This window comes from Neomonachus schauinslandi, chromosome 8 (genome assembly GCF_002201575.2).
Source record: "Neomonachus schauinslandi chromosome 8, ASM220157v2, whole genome shotgun sequence".
In the NCBI taxonomy this organism is placed as follows: Eukaryota; Metazoa; Chordata; class Mammalia; order Carnivora; family Phocidae; genus Neomonachus; species Neomonachus schauinslandi.
Genome location: NC_058410.1, coordinates 44,535,083 through 44,541,916, shown reverse-complemented (window position 1 = coordinate 44,541,916; position 6,834 = coordinate 44,535,083). Strand labels below are relative to the sequence as shown.

The 6,834-nt window shown below is 38.5% G+C and overlaps 1 pseudogene; it reads left to right on the top strand.

Moving 5' to 3' along the window:
- The first annotated feature begins 3,875 nt into the window (after positions 1 to 3,875).
- Positions 3,876 to 4,006, top strand: LOC123325545 (annotated as a pseudogene).
- The last annotated feature ends 2,828 nt before the right edge of the window (positions 4,007 to 6,834 follow it).

Here is a 6,834-nt window from a genome sequence, read left to right as displayed (position 1 = left end):
GTTAAACATTTGCAATCTTAATGGTATTTGCTTCTTGCTAGATAACAGCAAGATAAAATTCAGCTTTGCCATTGCTAGAGTTGTCAGAATTCCACAATAATTGAAATCTAAATTGATTTTTATTGAATATGGAATGCCAAATTAAAAACGTATATGTGTACTCTTTTAAGAAATTTAACAGTCCTTGTTAAGCTAGAAAATAGAAAGGTAAGAACCCTGATTTGTCTTACATTGCATAGAATATTAGCTTTCTATGTATCTAATTACAAGACAGTTTTCTATGCATAATTTTTATCTGAAATCAGGATTTTCAAAGGGTACATTTTAACTTTGGTTAATAGGAAATGCATTTAACAAAAATTAGGAAGAGTTCAGTATAGTTTGAAATAAAACCCAGGAGGGTGCCTGAGTGGCTCAGTCGTTAAGCGGCTGCCTTCGGCTCAGGTCATGATCCCAGGGTCCTGGGATCGAGCCCCACGTCAGGCTCCCTGTTCGGCGGGAAGCCTGCTTCTCCCTCTCCCGCTCCCCCTGCTTGTGTTCCCTCTCTCGCTGTGTCTCTCTCTGTCAAATAAATAAATAAAATCTTAAAAAAAAAAAATAAAACCCAGGAAAAAAGATTAATGTCAGCATTTGTCCAAGAATCCTACTTGATAGGCCATAAACCATGATTTAGTGGGAAAAGTACGAAAAGAATTCTCTTATGGTTTAGGAAAAATACACAGTAATTGTAGAAAAATAGAAATTTCAGAGAAGCAAAAGTAAAATAATCTCTAATACCATCACTCATTGGTTACATTTTTGGTGACAATCCTAGAATTTTTTTGTACTTCTATTTGAAAAAAATGAATTCTACTGTAACAGGCTTAATAAAGAGATTCTTTTTAAGCCACAAACTATAAATTGAGAGTCTTGCCTTCCATTTTGTATTTAGTTATTGTGTCTGGAAATAAGCAATCACAGGAGCACATGAAAATAAAATGGAAGAAATTAAAGGCCACATTCAGTTACTGTTAATGAGTATTTAACCTTGGTCCAAGTTCTTGTTTATACTCCTCTTTTTTCCCCTCCATCTGTCTTACAGGGATTCAGGACCTAAAAATAAATTTTAGCATCTGGATTCATACATCCAGATGAATGCAAAAAAATAAAAATTGGATATACTCCCAGATCAGACTATTTGGGTTATCTGCTATTGACCATGTTTATACTTTTCCATCAGTAATAGTAATAATTTAAGTTGCTTTAATGAGGACAAGGGAAAAATATGTTGTTTGGCTCAAAGAAGGAAAGCCTGAGCTAAATGAAAAGATCTGAATGTAGGTTAGTCATTAACAGCATAGTTATACTTGTATTGAGTAATATTTCCATTCTGATGAAGATTGACTTCAACTGCCTACGTCTTACGGATTTGGATCGATGAACCCTTCCTTTTTTTTTTTTTTTTAATAATTGTGTATTTTATCGTGTTATTCCTCGGTAACTGTTACGCATAACTGCCTTAAATTTCTTACTTTTACAAAATGTAATGGAGAAGTAAATAGTAGTAATAGTAATCAACTGTTTTCACCAGAGAGGAACCAATATTTTAATTAGATTTCAGATAATTAGAAAATGGGACGTCAAGAAAAACATGGAAGTTAACTGGAGATGCTGATAGCATTTGTCTAGTGCTGGGGTTCTCAACCGGAGTGATCACACCCCCCAGTGGACATTTGACAACATCTGGAGACATTTTTGTTTCTCGCAAGTGGGGGAATACTACTGGTATCAAGTGGAAAGAAGCCAAGCTAGGGGTGGTGATGTTGTCCAAAAGATGCTATAGCACAATTCAAACAACAATTCGAGTTTGTTTCGATTTGAATCTATAGATGGTAGTTTGGGGGGATGAAATAAACATTCACTTTTATGTGCATATTTTAATTATGTGAAATATATATATTAATTTTTTTCTACTTGTGAGTTCTAGTCATTATTTTCACATTTTCCCTCGACATTTTGAGACCCCAGTTTTCCAAAGCATGTCAGCTTGTTGTCTAAGCTTATTTGAAAGAAAGCAGTGTTTTTTAAAAATGGTAAATGTTATAAGAAATCCCATGCTTCAAATTACCCATTGTATAAACATCAAGTTAGCAATTTCTTTCCTTCATCCTGCAGGTAGTTGATTTCTACATTATAACCATTTACATTGTTCTGAAAAATGCTTGTAATATATCCTATGCTTGTTTTTGAGGTCATATTGCCAAGAATAATGACTAAACGTTGTTAAATTTCTTTTTTTTTTAATTTTTTAAATAATGTATCTGGTAGCCCTTTTTTAGTATTCTGAAAGTAATATTGAAGTGGCTTCAATCAATGTGATTTTCCTAAATGTTACCTGTGATTCAAATATTTAATTAGAGTGCTTCTCATGAAGAGATTTTGGTTGGCCTGGAGAAAGATGTCTTTTCTGAGGGATAATTACAGAGAAAGAAACCTGCTTACGTGGGATATATATGTGTATGTGAAAAATAGTCCTGACAAGTCTGTGACTGACTTTGGAGTTTGAGATGCAACACTAAATATAAAGCATTCAGGAGATTAACAGGAATGCACAAAACATCTCCAGGCAAATGATTTCATTAAATATTAATTTATGAGTTCCTTGGACGCAGAAGCTCATCTATACGTAAATATGCAAAATATCAAATTACTTGCAAAATCAGACCCTATCAGCTGTACTCTGAGGTCCTCAGCTTATCAGATGGGTAAGGCCAGCTACAATGCTCACAGCATATCAATTGGTGATGCTTTTAATTAATTTAAAAGAAAATCCTGGCTTCCCTGCTGCCTACTCTTGTGGGCCCAGGAAAGGGAAAGTGAAGTTAACTAAAGGAGTGCGTGTGCTTTGGCATGTGAGTTTTTGTCACTGTAAGAGAAGAGCAAACATGAACTAGTACTACTACTTGATTTCTGAACTGGTGATTATAACCAAGAATTCTCCATATTTTTTTGATCTAGCATGTCCAAAAAGATGGACATAAAATTTCATAGTTAGGCCTGGCATGGGGAGGGCTTCGCCAATCTAGGGGTCAACGTCATTTTTTGCGCCTCAAAATCTCTGTCTGTCTTCACCCCGTGTGAGGAAAAGACATTTCTTCTCCGCATCACCACTAACGCCCACACTGTACCTCGATACCGTCTCTTCCTCCCTTCAGGACTTTTACTTTTTCCTTCCCATTTCCAGTCTCTGCTAAATACGGGGGATTCTCGCCCTCTCGCCCTGAGTTACAAATGCGCTCAGCTTTTCCAGTCCCTCAAGTTATGGCCTCTCTCTTCCCTCCACTGCTCACCCTCTTGAAAGCCTGTAACTGCCCATCTCCTTATTTCCTTGGAATTCCTCATCCCTTTACCCCGCTCCCATTCCACTTCTCAGCGTCTAACTGTGATTTACTTCTATTTTTGTAGCCTGCCTCCCTGTGGAGTGTAAGCTCAATCGGGGCAGGAATTTTTGTTAGATTTTTATTCACATCCCAAGTGCTCAATAAATATTTGTTGAATGAATGAATGAATATCTACTTTAAATTTGTTTTGTTTTGTTTTAAGTAGTCTCCCCGCCCAACGTGGGGCTTGAACGCACGACCCTGAGATCAAGAGTCACATGCTCTACTGACTGAGCCAGCTGGGCACCTCTCTACTTATTTTTTTAAATCTAACTTTTGCCAACCTGCTCTGTTAAAACAATCATCCTGAAAGTGAACTAATGTCAAATCTCATAACTTACTGTTGTATTTTACAGTTCTGTGTTACAGTTGTGCTTTTTTTTTTTTTTTTTAACATTTCTAGTTTCTGTAAGTCTATACTCTCCCATTACTTGGGGTTTATGGTTCATTTGTTTAAGTTTTGTGCAGTGGCAGTGTCGTAGCCAATGAGGCTTATCCGAGGCGCGATTATTAATTGAAAACTTTTCATTTGTTTTCCTAAAAAGATGAATCCTAGAAAGACATAGTATTACTTCCTCAACCTGTGTTTGCCATCTCTTCTATTCCAGGCACTATGCTCGATAACGGGACATGAGGACGAATGACAGAAGGCCCCACCTTAACACATACAGTGTGAGGTGAGTCTTGCCAGGGAGGAGCACTTTTGCCCCAGACACAGGTCAAGATATGCTGAGGTCGTGGGAACTGGACACCTAGACGGGTCATCAGGCTGCAGTGTGATGAGCAAAAGCATGGTCACTGTACCATTTGGGAGTAAGACTACCTACTCCAGTGCAGTGGTTGCAAGGACAGGAAAGAATTCCAAGAGGTGGCGTCTGAGCTGCTATTGACGGTGAAGGCAGCCGGGGCACGTACAACATCTCAGGAACAACAAGAAGAAGCGAGCATGAGAGCCAACAGTTGATACTAGAATATAAAGTGTGAGGCAGAAAGTAATAAGAGGGAGGCTCCAGAGGGCCTCAGTCTTGAATGCTGAGTTTCAAAGCTTGAACCTCACCTTTCATGGCTGGTAGGCTAGGGAGTGAAATGGTCAGAATTGCACCTTGGATCACTGAGGCAGCTGCAGGAAGAAGAGACCTGGGAGGGACGATATGGAGAGACAGAGCACTCTGGGGCTAGCGAACCAGTCTTCAAGCCCTTCTCGTGTCTACGTGTGTTCTTTGGACAATCTCACCCGTTCTCATGGCTTCCACTACCACTTTAAATAAATGACTCAGTCTGTATTTTTACCCACAGTCTCTACTGAGTCCCTGGTGCCTAACTCTACCACATGTTGAACATCTTCACTTGAGGTTTTCTGGGCACCTTACCCGTCTCACCCAGTCTTCACTTATACCCCTTGCCCCCGCACACTTTCTGATGGCTGTCTCCCCTAGTTCATCTTAAATCCACCCAGTCGTCCTCTCTTCAACATCTCAGATTCACATTTGTAATAACTATTTCCTTTTTTAAAGATTTTTATTTATTTATCTGGGAAAGAGAAAGAGAGAATGAGTGAGAGAATCAGACTCCCTGCTGAGCAGGGAGCCCGATGCGGTGCTCGATCCCAGGACCCTGAGATCATGACCTGAGCTGAAGGCAGACGCTTAACCGACTGAGCCACCCAGAAGCCCCTGTAATAGCTATTTCTTTGCTCCCAAATTCACTTAATTTTGATCGATTCTTCATTCCCCAAACTTCTGGCTTTTCAGTTTCCATGCTCAAGACTTGCTAAATCATATGTCTTCTTACTAAACCATTATGCTAAACTCCCAATAATTATCCAGCCTGACATTTTCCTTCCTATGTGTTCTACAGACTAGTATCAGAAGAATTTTCTAAATCATTGTTTTGCTTTCTTTGTTCCCTAACTTAAGGCCTCCTATTTTCTACTCAGTAAGTTCAGCTGCTATACTGACATTCGAGACTCCTCTATAGGAGTCCTATAGGAGTCCAGGCATTGTGTCTAGCTATATTTCCTCTTACTTTCTTTAAAAACACCCAATAGTCCAGCCATGAGGTACCACTTTCTATCTCGTTATGACCCTTAATGACCTCTTATTTCCTTGCGTTTGCTCAAATTGTTCCTTTTAATTGGAATACCCCCCTTCTTTTTCTGCCTGTCACAGTGTTTTTCGTCTTTCAAAACCCATCTCACTGGTGCTACTTCCTCCATGATGTCTTGTCCATTTCTTCAAACTGGATACAATCTTGTCCTCATCTGACCGCCCCCCACCCAGAGCATTTTCCCCCTTTTTGCTGGACTTAACTTTACAAGGATATAGTAATTTGTGTTTTCTTTTTGTCCTGTACAAATGTAAGCTCCATGACAGCTGGGACATTATCTATCTTGCTTAACCCCATACCTGGCACATACTAGGTTCTCAGTAAATATTTTTAATGAATTATAAGTATTTTGTGAACAGAGATTTAACGTCATTTTTCTACTTCCTGCCATATATAATATGGTGCTTGGCATACAGTAAGAGATCAATAAACTGTTTAAAATAACTTGATGCCTTGGGATCTCCTGTGGATATACTACCATATTCATCTTTCTAAAATGTTCTTTTCCTATCACTTTCCTACTCAAAGGCCTTCCTCTAATCTACAACATATATATCCAAAATCCTGGATACCTAAGTCCAAGTTCTCTAACTCTTCTGAAAAGTTAATCTGTTCATTGATGACACCATCACTGTCTATTGGTGGGCTGGTCTCTTTCTTGCTCCCTAAGTAAGTCATGGCCAACTTCATGACTGGGATGTCACAACTCCTTCTATGCCTGTGCCCTTCCAAATTCTATTCATCTCCAAAGTTGCATCCAACTCAAGTTTTATCTCAGTTACGTTGTCTTGCCTGAGCATTTCAGGCCCCTTTTTCTCCTCTTCAGTTTGGTTTAGTAGAAATAGCAGGGACTCTGGATCCAGTTAAACCAAAGTTTAAAAACCAACTTTACTGTACGATTGTGGGCAAGTTACCCAATCCCTAAGGGACTCTCTTTCCTTATCTATACAGTAACAATGTAGTGGTCACAAAATGTGGCTATGGGTCTAAGGGAAACAGTATACCTATGCATCTAGGCACTTAATACCTGCTAGTTTATCCCCCTTCTTTTTCCAGTCTTTCTTGAGAATGGACATTATTGCATTATTGGTCATCTTTTTTTTTTTTTTTGAGAGCAAAAATTTTTTCCCAAATACTTTCAATAAGTTTTCAAACTTTAAAAATGTTGAAAGAATGGTACAACAAACACTCATATACTCTCCATTTAGATCCAACAATTGTTAAATGTTTTCCAGTATATGATTTATCTATGAATCCATCTTGGGTGTAGATGGATGTATGTATACATACCTACACTATATGTGTGTGT